General features: G+C 43.3%; 1 protein-coding gene across 1 annotated transcript in view; it reads left to right on the top strand.

Annotated features, from left to right (window-relative positions):
• HIP1 (huntingtin interacting protein 1) overlaps positions 1–13,023 on the top strand; it is a 158,182-nt gene that overhangs the window by 31,112 nt on the left and 114,047 nt on the right.

Raw genomic sequence — 13,023 nt, 5'->3', positions numbered from 1 at the left:
GTAGTTCTTGGCTTGTAGGTGCATTATTTCAGTCTCTGTCTCCGTCCTCACTTAGGGTTCTCCTGTGTATCTTTCTCTATCTCGCCTTTTTCTTAAAGGTTTATTTATTTATTTATTTGAGAGAGAGTGTGTGCACATGTGAGTGGGGAGAGGGGCAGAGGCAGAGAAGGAATCTTAAATAGACTCCCAATGAGTGTGGGGCCCCATGTAGGGCTTGATCCCAGGACCCCAAGATCATGACCTGAGCTGAAGTCAAGAGTTGGCTGCTCAACTGACTGAGCCCCCCAGGAGCCCCGTGTGTCTCTCTCTTATAAGAACACTGGTCATACTGGATTACAGGCTCACCCTACTCCAGTGGGACCACATCTCAACAAATATCTGCAACAACCCTATTTCCAAGTAAGGCCACATACTGGGGGTTTAGGACTTCAACATATCTTTCAGAGGGGACATAATTTGATCCTTAACAGGCTTCATATGTCAAAGTACAACAAAGGACTTCATCTGAAGTAGCAGATTGGTTATACACCCCCATTTCCCAAGATTGGCTACAATAGTAGGAAGGAAGAAGGACAAAGACCTACAAGGACAAAGAATGGGAGCGGGATCATTATCAAATGAGATGTTTCAACACATTTTGGAAAGAATTAAAGAGATACTAACAAGAGAGCAAATGTGCTCTCTTGAGCCCAGGCAAGCTTGAGCTGGAGTTATCATGGGTGGTGTAGGGGAGGGCTGAAATCAGGCGGAGAGGGTACCAGTCTGTAAGAACTGGTCCTTCCACTCCCCTCTGTTGCATCTATCAAACAGGCATTTATACTGCAGCTGTGAACCAGATTGGAGAAATGGACTCAGATGAAGTCCTGAGTCCCAACTCAGAGACTCTATGTGGCAGAAGGTGGGGTACCCCAGGGTTGAAAACAAGGAGATTAGTTTGGAACTTGCACTCCATCCAGATGAGCCAAGAATATCTACCTCCCAGGCCAGTGATCAGATGTTTTCTGGGGAAAGCCAAGGCCTCAGAACAAAGCCCTTCACAGCCAGATCTCCCGGAGGCACCAGTGTGGGGCTCACTCCCTGCCCACTCTCCCAGAAATGAAATTTGCCAGTTGATGAGCTCTACCATCGGAGCTTCCACATGGAAGCTAGTATAAACAGCTAACCAGGGATCATCTGACATATTAGGAAAGACTGCATGAACAAAAGAACTAAAATAAACAACCAGGAGGAAGCTATCTATAAGATACAAAGACAATACAAGTTCAGAAGAAAACTTCAGAAACTTCCAGATAGTATCCACATAGAGTTCAAGAAGTCCGTGAACTCAGAATTTCATTAGAGTAGAGAATGAAGTCAAGGAAATCTCTCACAAAGTAGCAAAGAAGGACAAAGAGTTGAAAAGTACACAGAGCAGATTAGGGACATGGAATGTCTATCTGGAAGGTTCAATATAAAAAAACAGTTCCAGAAAGAGAAACAGAGACGACCGAGGTGAGGGAGCTAAAAAACTTGTAGAAGGAACACATCTGCAGACCAAAGCACCCAGCACAATAAATGACAAAAGTGACGCCAAGGTGCAGCATTGTGAAATGTTATGACAACAGGGTCAATGAGGGGGTTCTACAGTTTTCCAGAGGAACAACACATGTCAGGCACAGGAATGGGAATGGGATGGTATTGAGCTTTTCTAGAGCGACTCTGGACGATGGTGTTGTTATGCCTTTGGCATTCTGGAGGAAAATCATTTTCCATGTGTTATTTCATACCCATGACTAATAAAGTGTGAAAGCAGAACACATATTATTTCTAGATAACCGAGGATGCCAGAAAAAGATATCTCTGTGATTTTTTTTTAAAGATTATTATTATTTTTTATTTTGAGAGAGCATGAGAGAGAGTGCATGAGTGCAGGGGGAGGGACAGGGGAGAGAGTGTCGGGGGGGAAGCAGACTCCCTGCTGGGTTGGTGGGGCTGATGTGGGGCTCCATCTTAGGACCCTGAGACCATGACCTGAACCAAAACCAAGAGACAGTTGCTTAACCAACTGAGCCACTCAGGTGATTCCTTTTTATGGGAGGTGCACTTCAGTAGAAGAGAGGTAGAGGACACCATGAGGTACAGGGAAAGAGGACCGAGTGCAGGTGAGCAGCAGAGGGCCCCAAGGGGTATCTCCTGGAAACAAAGCACTCCACACAATGTCTCCCATAGTAGAGTTATTTGGGAGAAGTTCAGAACATGTATGCAGAAAGTTATACAAATAAAATAACAAAGGAATTATTAACTTCAAGAAAAATTAAAAATGGAACAAGAGTGGAAATGTCATTATTCCCCACCTGTCTCTGCAGAATGACATTTATACAGTCATAATTTAAGCACTGATTGTTTTTTTTTAATTTTTATTTATTTATGATAGTCACACAGAGAGAGAGGCAGAGACATAGGCAGAGAGAGAAGCAGGCTCCATGCACCGGGAGCCCGACATGGGATTCGATCCCGGGTCTCCAGGATCGTGCCCAGGGCCAAAGGCAGGCGCCAAACCACTGCACCACCCGGGGATCCCAAGCACTGATTGTTTAACTGAAATATTTGTATGTCTGTGTTGAGAAGAAAAGGAGGTAGAGATGGTTGGAAATCTAAGGGAACTGTGTCTTATCTATCATAATAGTAAGTCACCAGGTAACATTTAAAATTAGTAAATGAAAAATAAAATAAAATAAAATAAAATTAGTAAATGAAGAAATAGTGTACCTGTAATAATTGGAAATATCAAGTTTATTACTAACTACTACAAGGGGAAAGAGGTAAAACGCAAGACTGCTTTTGGGAAGTAGAACTGGAAGTGTGGAAGGGGAAACAAGTAACTATTGGTTGTTTTATTCACCATGGAGCATCCAACACTTGACCTCCATTCAGGTCTTGATTTCAGGGTTGTGAGTTCAAGCCCCATGCTCAGCATGGAGCCTACTTAAAAAAAAAAAAAAAAAAAGAAGGTGTCCTTACCATTTAATTTTTTAAAATTTTCACTTGAAAAACAAACTGTTAACCATTTTATTTTATTTTTTTAAGATTTTATTTATTTATTCATGATAGTCACACACACACAGAGAGAGAGAGAGGCAGAGACACAGGCAGAGGGAGAAGCAGGCTCCATGCAGGGAGTCCGACGTAGGACTCGATCCTGGGTCTCCAGGATCACACCCCGGGCCAAAGGCACGCGCCAAACCGCTGCGCCACCCAGGGATCCCCCATTTTATTTTTTTAAGTTTTTAAAGATTTATTTATTTTACAGAGAGAGAATGCATGTGTGGGGTGAGAAGGGGGGGAAGAGAGAGAGAGAGAGAATAAATCCTCAAGCAGAATCCCCATCGAGCATGGAGCCCAACACGGGGCTCAATCCCACGACTCTGAGACCATGACCTGAGCCAGAATCAAGAGTCTGGCCACTTAACCAACTGAGCCACCCAGGCGCCCTGTTCATTAATCATTTTAAAGTGTACATTTCAGTGGCATTAAGCACATTAAAAGTATTGTGCAACCACTGCCTGTCTTTAGTTCTAAGACATTTTCTTCCTCCCCCACAAAGGAAACTTAGTAAGCAGTCACATTCCTGTCTCCTTGCCCCAAACCCCCAGCTCTTGGCAACTACCAGTCCGCTTTCTGTCTCCACAAATTTATCTATTTCGGGAGTTTAATACAATTGGAATCATACACTGTGTGACCTCTTGTGTTGGCTTCTTTCACTTAGCATCGTGTTATCAAGGTATGTCCATGTTGTAGCGTGTGTAAATGCTTCTTCATTCCTCTCTATGGCTGAATCATGTTCCGTTGGGTGGATAACACCACCTTTGTTTACTCATTCATTAACCAAAGGACATTTGGGTTATTTCCACTTTTTGGCCATCGTGAATAGTGATGCTATGAACGTTCGTGTTCAGGTATTTGTTTGAATACATATTTTCAGTTATTCGTGTGTATACCTAGGAGTATAATTGTTGGGTTGTATGGTAATCCTGTTTAACTTTCTGAGGAATTTTCAAACTATTTTCCATAGTGGCTATACCATCTTCCATTCTCACCAGCAATGTACAAGAGTTTTTTTTTTTTTTTTAAGATTTTATTTATTTATTCATGAGAGAGACACAGAGAGAGAGAGAGAGAGAAAGAGAGGCAGAGACACAGGCAGAGGGAGAAGCAGGCTCCATGCAGGGAGCCCGACGTGGGACTCGATCCTGGGTCTCCAGGATCATGCCCTGGGTTGAAGGTGGTGCTAAACCGCTGAGCCACCGGAGCTGCCCTGTACAAGAGTTTTGATTTCTCCACATCCTTGCCAACACCTGTTGTTTTTCTTTTCTTTTCCTTTTTCTCTTTTCTTTTTTTTCTCTCTTTCTTCTTCGTTCTCTCTCTCTCTTTTAAATAAAATATGCTCAGCCTAGTGGTCTTGGTTGTCATTTCCTTAATGACTAACGATGTTGAGTATCTTTTCATGTGGATATTAGCAATTTGTTTTCTTTAGAGAAATGTTTATTCATATCCTTTACCTATTTCTTAATTGGATTGTTTTTCATTTTGTTGCTGACTTGTTAAGAGTTCTTTATATACTCTGGATACTAGACTGCGATCAGACATATGATTTGTGAATATTTCCTCCCATTCTGTGATTGTCTTTTCATTTTCTTGATGGTGCTACCACTTGAGTTTTGAAACTATATTCATCTGTGGTTTTGATGATTTTTATTAAAAAATTAAAATTAGTAAAAGGATAAAAATCATAGCTATTACCAAAAAGGAGATGTGTTTTTAAAAGTGATAGGGTAAATATTTTACTATATAAAGAACTTTTTTAAAAAAAATCTTATTTATTTATTTGAGAGAGAGAGCATAACCATGAGCAGGGGGAAGGGCAAAGGGAGAAACAGACTCGCTGCTGAGCAGGGAGCCCAACATGGGGCTCCAGCCCAGGACCCTGAGACCATGACCAGAAGGAAGGCACTTAACAGGCTGAACCACCCAAGTGCCCCACTATGTAAAGAACTTACATAAACCTCTAAGTAAGATGCTTCAGTAGATAACTGGATATGAATAGCTGACCTGCAAAGGAAGGAAACAATTCATAAACACAAGAAAAACTAGTAAGAAATACAAAATAATCAAAGAAGGTACTCATACATTTCTTTCTGGTGACAGAATTGAATAATGTCAGGATGTATGAAATTGACACTCTTCTGATAAAGAAAGTACAAATTGGCCTGACTTTTTGGAAAGCAGTTGTGCATAAGATGTCCAGAATCTCATTTGTTATTCTTTGACCTAGTAATTCAACTTCTAAGAATCTGTCCTAGGAAAAGAACTTGAAATACAAAAATCCTTCTACAAATAAAGATGCTTGTCACAATGTTATTTAATAGTGAAAAATTGTAAATAGCTTCTGCATTCAGCTGGAGGCAGATGAGTAATTTTTGATACACCCAGTGCTTGATTAATGCCTATCACACAGCAGGCATAAAATAAAAAGTTGTTGAATGAATGACTATATCCATAGGATGGAATATTAAGCAGTCATATAAAATTGTATTTATATTATTTTTAACAAGTACCATTCCTTTTTTAAAAAGATTTTATTTATTTATTCATGAGAGACACAGAGAGAGAGGCAGAGACATAGGCAGAGGGAGAAGCAGGCTCCATGCAGGGAGCCTGATGCAGGACTTGATCCCAGGACTCTGGGTTCATGATCTGAGCCAAAGGCTCTCAAAGACACTCAACTGCCGAGCCACCCAGGTGTACCTAACAAGTAACATTCTTAAACTTCAGGGGAAACATGGTATTTAAAAGTTTATCAGGATTATGGCCTAACCACCTGTGGGAATTTTAAAGATTTTTATTGGTAAAAATAAAGATCAAACAAAAGCATTGGAAAAAGAAGGAAATAAAAATGTTATTTCGGGGGGGGGTTAAATAATAAATATCTGGAATAAATTATCAATATCTGGAATACTAAATAATAAAAATATACCATCTCCTTGGGGCACCTTCGTGGCTCGTTTGGTTAAGCATCTGCTTTCTGCTCAGGTCATGATCTTATGGTCTTGGGATCCAGCCCTGCATTAGACTCCCTGCTTAGCAAGTAGTCTGCTTCTCCCTCTCCCTCTGCTCCCTTCCCCCTGCTTGTGCATGCACTCTTTCTCTCAAATACGTTTTTAAAATATTATATATATATATATATATATATATATATATATATATATATATATATATATACCATCTCCTTAGCTCCTGCACAATTATCCATCCTGTCTCAGCTCAGATAGTTTTCCAAGAACCTCATCACTTGGGTGACAGGGATGATCAGAAAGTGGAGGCCATGCCTTCTGCTGGGCCCTCCTTGTCCCCATTGGATTAGGTCAGTAAAGCCTTCTGCCTTCATTAGGGCTGGTGCAGCGTACTCTTTTCTGGGTATGCTGGGAAATGCCAAATGTACAAAACTTATTCTCAAGCACTTACAGGCATCTGTTTTTCATGAGAGACCGAAGACACAAAGCTTAAGGAGCCCCTCACCCCAGGGACTTTACATTTAAGGTCAAATAAAGCGTAATGCCCATCAGGGCTCCAAACCATCTTCCGTACATGCATAGCAAAGGATAATGCTATTTTCTGGTGGCCTGATGCCACAGTTGGTGCACCTGTCTCAACCCAAACACTTGACATCTCTGTACCAGGCCTAGGATACCTGAGCACTCATTTTGTCACCAGTCCTCACTCTATTCTCATGGTTTGTGGCATGGGCTCCTCATGGAAACAGACCACAGTTACTGAACGTATTCCAAGGAGATTGACTACCGCCCTGTGCCAGGGCCAGCCAAACATTTCTTTGTTTAGACATTCGTGTGTGTGTGTGTGTGTGTGTGTGTGTGTGTGTATGTATATATATGTATATACATACATATCTGTTTATACATATATGTGTATATACATGTATAGATAATTTTCTGAGTTGATATTGCTTTTATAAAAAATAAAATTAAAAATTAAAAAATAAAATTATGCTCTGTGTCTCTCTTTAGGCATTCACTATGGTTGTTTGCTTTATTGTCTTGCTGTCTGAGTTGCCTGCAGGCTGTCCAGGAGGCTCTGCAGAGGGAGGACAGGGGTCCTGGGCATGGCCACAGTGTAGAGCTGAGCCAGGGGACCTTGGAAAATGAAAGGGGCCTCAAAGAGAGCTCTTGATCACCTGGAAACACTTTTTCTTGTCACTCAAATTGGGGACACCCAGATGCCATGGAGCTACTCTCTGCTGCTGGCTCCTGAGGAGGCTCCAGTGATTCGAAGGTTGCAATTAGAAGCCAGAGCTGGGAGGCCCATGATGCACCACCTCCCACCCGTGGTGTGATACAGCTGTCCCTGGGAGAGGACCAAAGGCTGCCCATGAAGGGAGGGAAGGAAGCAGCTGCTGGTGGCGGGCATGGGGCCAGGCCTGGGAGCATCAGGCGGAGGAACTGCGTGGAGGGCCTGACAGGTGGAGCTTTGTATCATGGGTGTCCTCATCCAGAGGAGTGGCCAAGCAGATCTCTCCTTAACTCAGCTCCCTCTCATCTGGCCACACTTGGCTGCCTTCCAGTGACTCACTCCTCTAGGGTCTCTGCTGAGAGCTCCTCTGCCCCCACTCCTGCACATACATCACAGTGGGCTCCCCTCTGGAGCCTAGACTCCCTGGGGTCCCTCATGTTTGGCCGACTCATGTCATGCTGAGGCTGAGGACCTTTGGTTTGTGTGGTGGTAGGGCAGATCTCACTTTCTGGTTACAGAAAGTTCTGCAAGCTCCTGCCCTGCCTGAAGGAAGGAAACCCTGGTGCATTTGCAGACAGTACCTCACAGGATTGTGACACAGTGGGGCACCCAGTAGTGTGGGCAGGCACCAGGGTGGGTCCAGGGTGCAGGAAGACCCCCGCTTTGCCTGCGATTTCGTGGAGAAGACAGAGCCATCACCAGCTAGAGTGAGTGTACTAGCTGAGGTATGAAGTAATGCTCTAGTGGTGCTCGGAGGGAAGTACAGGACTCTTTCTATGTGGAGAGGATAAGCTTACAGAGGAGGTAACCCATGAGCTCTGCCTTGAAGAAGTTTTACAGCCGAGGGCAGAAGAGAAAAATAGTGAAGAAAACATCATACAGAAAACCCCAGAGACATGAAAGAAAGTTGAATTTTGGGAGAGCAGCGGGAGTTTGGGGATATGGGATGGGATATGAAGGGAAATGAAGCTAGGAAGGACAGTTGGGCCCAGATAGTGGCCCCACTTGACACAGCTTGGACCCTTGCCATGCTGCCCCACTTCATAAATCTCAAATGAGTAATGAAGACTGATGTTTGTCTCTTGGAGCTAATTGAAATCCTTCAGCCTCACTCCCAAAGTCCTCGAATTAGAACACCCCATCCCATCTACCATGCCCTTGCGTGACCAGCAGAGCAGGAATGGATTAGCAGGAAAATCCCTCTAAGGCAGCAGGCTGGGGACCCATTTAGCAAGGAGGAGGTGAGGACATAGTCAGAATAGTTTGCTCCTTTGTGTCCTTAGGAGAGAGGGAGAGGGAAAGGGAGAGAGAGAGAGAGAGAGAGAGAGAGAATATCTACATAGCCATATCTCCATCTATCAGCCCCCCCTTAAGCTTTCCAAGGTCAAGAGGCCTGCATAAACAACTTAAACTCTTACCTCCTGGGAAATAGAAATAGAAATTCCTTGTGGGCTACCTTTGATTTTTTTTTCTTTTTTCCCTTTCTGTCTGTAAAATGAGAATATTGGTCTAGATAGTTTTCAAACCTTTTGAATTTACTAATTTGACCAGCACTTGTTAATCACTTGCCATGAGCAAGCATTGCCATGGTGCCAGCCCTAGTAGTATATATGGTGGGCGGATGAGACAGGACCACATGCCATCTTCATGCATCTGCTAGTGGACAGATGTTTAATATATCATGACAGGTGTGATATGGCATCAAGAAGAGAGGTGCTGTACTCTAATCTGGGGATAGCAAGCAAGGAGGTTCGAGCCAGCATTTGAAGGAAGAGCAGGAATTAGCTGGAAAAAAGAGGTCAAGAAGATCATTCCAGGCAGAGGATGCAAAAGCCAGAAGGTGGATAAATGCTTTCATTCCAGGAATGCTGTGGAGTGCCTGCAGAGTGGACAAGGAAGAGACAGAGGGCTTAGAAGAGTAGGGCTGAGGAGACAGAGCAGATGTGCAAGGTCCTGAGAGTGTTATATTTTATCCTAAGGACAATGGATAACCTTCAAAGGGTTGGAGGCAGAGAAGTATCATGATTGCACCTGCACTTTATAAAGATCCTTCTGGTATACTGTTGCAATCCCGAAAGTTATTTAAATGAGGCAGCAGGACAGGTGAAAGGGAGGCCTCGTTGTGAAGAATGAGATGATGGGGACAGGGGCAAGGCGTCAGGAGGATGAGTGTGGTGACCATAGGGATGGAGAGAAGTGAGTGGATGGGGACATTTAAGAGACCGAGTTGCCAGCACCTGGTCATTGGAGAGATGTGAGAAGACGCAGCCAAGGGTTAATAGGATTCTGGCTTTGGCCACGACTGGAAGCATGATGGAGTCATCAGATTGCAGGGATGATCAGGGATGGATTTAGGACATGTTGAATCTGAGGTCACTGTGGACATAGCTAAGCAGATCTGGAGGCTGGAGAGATGGAAGTTATGTTGGCATCTGGGTGGTAATTGGAGGCATGGAGGTTGAGGAAACAATGAAGGAGAGTGCAGAAGGGCAAGGGGAGATGTCTGTCTGGAAGACCCCAACATTTAACACATAGGTGGAAAAGAAAGAAGCCAGCCAGGGAAAGGAAAATGAAGAATGGAGGGAAACCAGGAAAACTTGGTGCCACGGAGGCCAAAGGTGGAGCGTGGCATGGAGTTCAAAGTGCCAAGCCACGGAAAACACAACTACAAAATACAAGCTTTCGTTAGGTGGGAACTGGAAAAGTGTTCTTTGGATTTTGCAAATGGAGCGTATTGTGGATCTAGCAAGAGCTAGAGGAATTCATAAATTGAAGACTGTCAGTGAAGGCTGGGCTTTCAAGAGTTTGACTTGGGAAGGGAAAAGTGGGCTATAGTTGAAGGAGTGTGTCAGGTTGACAAGAGTTTTTTTTCTAAGTTGGGGAACTTTGTTTAAGAGAAGATGGGGGTGTTTAGGTGGCTCAGTGAGTTAAGCGCCTGCCATCAGCTCAGATCATGATCTCGGTGGCCTGGGATTGAACCCTGCATCAGGCTTCCTGCTCAGTGGGAAGTCTACTTCTCCCTCTCCCTCTGCCCCTCCCCCCTGCCCCTTGCCCCCTGCTTTTGGTCTCTCTCTCTCAAACAAACAAACAAATAAATAAAATCTTTTTAAAAATAAAAAATAAAAGCAGTTGAAGATAAACAGATTAACGATTGACGTTACGGGACACCAGGGGCAGGAGTGTATCAGCTGGGTTCAATCAGAGAAGCAGAACCACTTGGATTATAAGAGGTCTGTTATAAAGATTTGACTTTGCATAGTTGTGAGAATTCATTACCCTGTCTATGTGAAGTTGTTTTCTCTGTATCTGGTGCTAGATCTTGAAGTCCATAGGGAGGCAGTTGGGAAGGAAAGAGGCAGGTGATGTGGGGTTAGGGGAACAAGAAAAAGCTGGAACCGTAGAGATTGAACTAGAACCCACAAGGATGGATTGGAACTGTGTTGGTTTCTCACTGACATTTCTTCCAACTTTGATAATGAAAATCTGCAGAGTATGGGTGTTCTTTGTATGCACCTGGCCCAGGAGTTGGTGAAGCTAGAGCTTGGGGAGCAGCAGGCCTGGCTGCTGCTCCATCTCAACCAGTTGACCCAGCAGACAAGTGATAGTGTATATCTCTACAACGGTGCCTGGTGCTTGCACGAACTTCCTGAGTGTAGAGGAGCATGGCTGCTCCTTCATGGTTGCCTTCCAAATCTTGGGCAAAGTACCCCATGATAATTTGGAACTACACAGGAAGGGAATTCTGGGAAGCATAGTCCACCTTAGTTAAGGTGACAAATATGGATCCATCTTAGAAGACTGCTTCATTTTTAAGCATTTTTAGCAGATCCAGGCACTGTCTTAGGAGCTAGGGATACAATTTAGTTAGAGTTCATCTTCACAGAACTTAGGTTCCAACAGGGGAATCAGGCAATAGCAAGTATGTATATGATATCATGGTAGATTGTGATAAGTACTACCAGGAAAAAACAAAAAGAGAAATAGCTAGTGTTGGTGCTAGGAGTTGGGTGAGAAGGAGGTTTTATTAGAGAGGGTGGTCGGAAAACCTGTTTGATGAAGTACTGTTTAATCGCAGATCGTAATGAAGTGATGAAGCCAGCCAAGCAGAGATCATAGGAAAGAGCTTTTCAGGCAGAGGAAAACAGTATGTGCAAAGGCCCTGGGGCAGGAACAGTCTTGTTCAAGAAACGCCAAGAATGTCAGCTACCTTGGGGTGGGAGGTGGGAGGTGAGGTTGGAGAGCTAGGTAGTAGCCAGATCAGGTAGAATAGTCATCATCTAACTTACCTAGTGGTTCCCTTCAAGACCTTACTGGGAAGGTTTGTCCTTTTTTGACCTTAATTAAATCATCCCCAGTGCTTAAAACCTCTCCCCAGTGATGTTTGTTGAATATTTTAACATCATAGCTGCATGAGGCAATGGATAACAGTTGGGGTGGACAATAGACTAATATAGAGCTTAAAAGGAAAGGCTAAGGAGTAAGGTGTCCATTGAGCCGTTTATTTATTTATTTATTTATTTATTTATTTATTTATTTATGGGAGCTTTTAAAAGCTCAGATGTTTCTGTAATACATGTACATTTGTTGGCCAAACATCATGTGCATGTTCAGAAAAGACTTGAGAAGGCAATAATCTCTCACCTCTAACTGACATTGAAGTTATGCACAAGCAGGATGTGAAAGGTGGACCAAGGTATACACTGTGTTGAAGGCATGCCCCAACATGCAAACAGAACCCCACAGTGAAAGGGGGAGATTTATTGGTTCTAGGAGGTTAAGGAAATCTCTGTCTAATCATTAGCTGACCGGTAAGTTAACTGAGCAAAGGCTTCAGTGATCACACATGACCTAGAATACAGACTTTGCAGAATTAGTTCAGGAAGGTCACCAAACAACCACCCACCACATTAAGCAGCAACAATGACAAACCCTATGAAGGGGTGAAAGCTGGCTTCCAGAGTTGCTACATTATATTATTTGAAATGTGCAGTGTTCAACAAAAATTATGAAACATGCAAAGAAACTGTAAGAAAATACAATCTGTATATGTGGTGGGGGGGAAAGCAATTGATAAAAACTGTTCCCGAGGAAGCCCAGACACTGGAATTGCTAAACAAATACTTTAGATCTGCTATTTTATTTTTTTAAGTTTTATTTATTTATTTGAGAGAGAGCAAGAGCAAGCATGAGTGAGGGGAGGGACAGAGAGAGAGAGAGAGAGAAGTAGACTCCCTGCTGAGCACAGAGCCAATGGTAGGGGGAGGGGCTCCATGCCAGGACCTGAGATACAACGTGAGCAAAGGCAGATGCTTAGCTGACTGAACCACTTAGGCGCCCTTAGGTCTGCTGTTTTAAATATGTACAAAGAGCTAAAGGAAACCATATCTAAATGAAAGTATGATAATTTATCAGTTGTGTATAACACTCAGTGCTTATCACATCATGTGCCCTATTTAATGCAACTGATAAATTATTGAACACTACATCTGAAACTAATGATGTACTATATTTTGGCTAATTGAATTTAAACTGAAAAAAAATTTTTTTTAAAGATTTTATTTTTTATTTATTCATGAGAGACACAGAGCGAGAGAGAGAGGCAGAGACACAGGCAGAGGGAGAAGCAGGCCCCATGCAGGGAGCCTGATGTGGGACTCGATCCCCGGTCTCCAGGATCACGCCCTGGGCTGCAGGCGGCACTAAACCGCTGCGCCACCGGGGCTGCCCTAAACTGAAAAA

The sequence above is a fragment of the Canis lupus genome, chromosome 6, assembly GCF_011100685.1.
Source record: "Canis lupus familiaris isolate Mischka breed German Shepherd chromosome 6, alternate assembly UU_Cfam_GSD_1.0, whole genome shotgun sequence".
In the NCBI taxonomy this organism is placed as follows: domain Eukaryota; kingdom Metazoa; phylum Chordata; class Mammalia; order Carnivora; family Canidae; genus Canis; species Canis lupus.
Note: the sequence above shows the minus strand (reverse complement) of the source record. Positions and strands in the feature narration are given on the sequence as shown.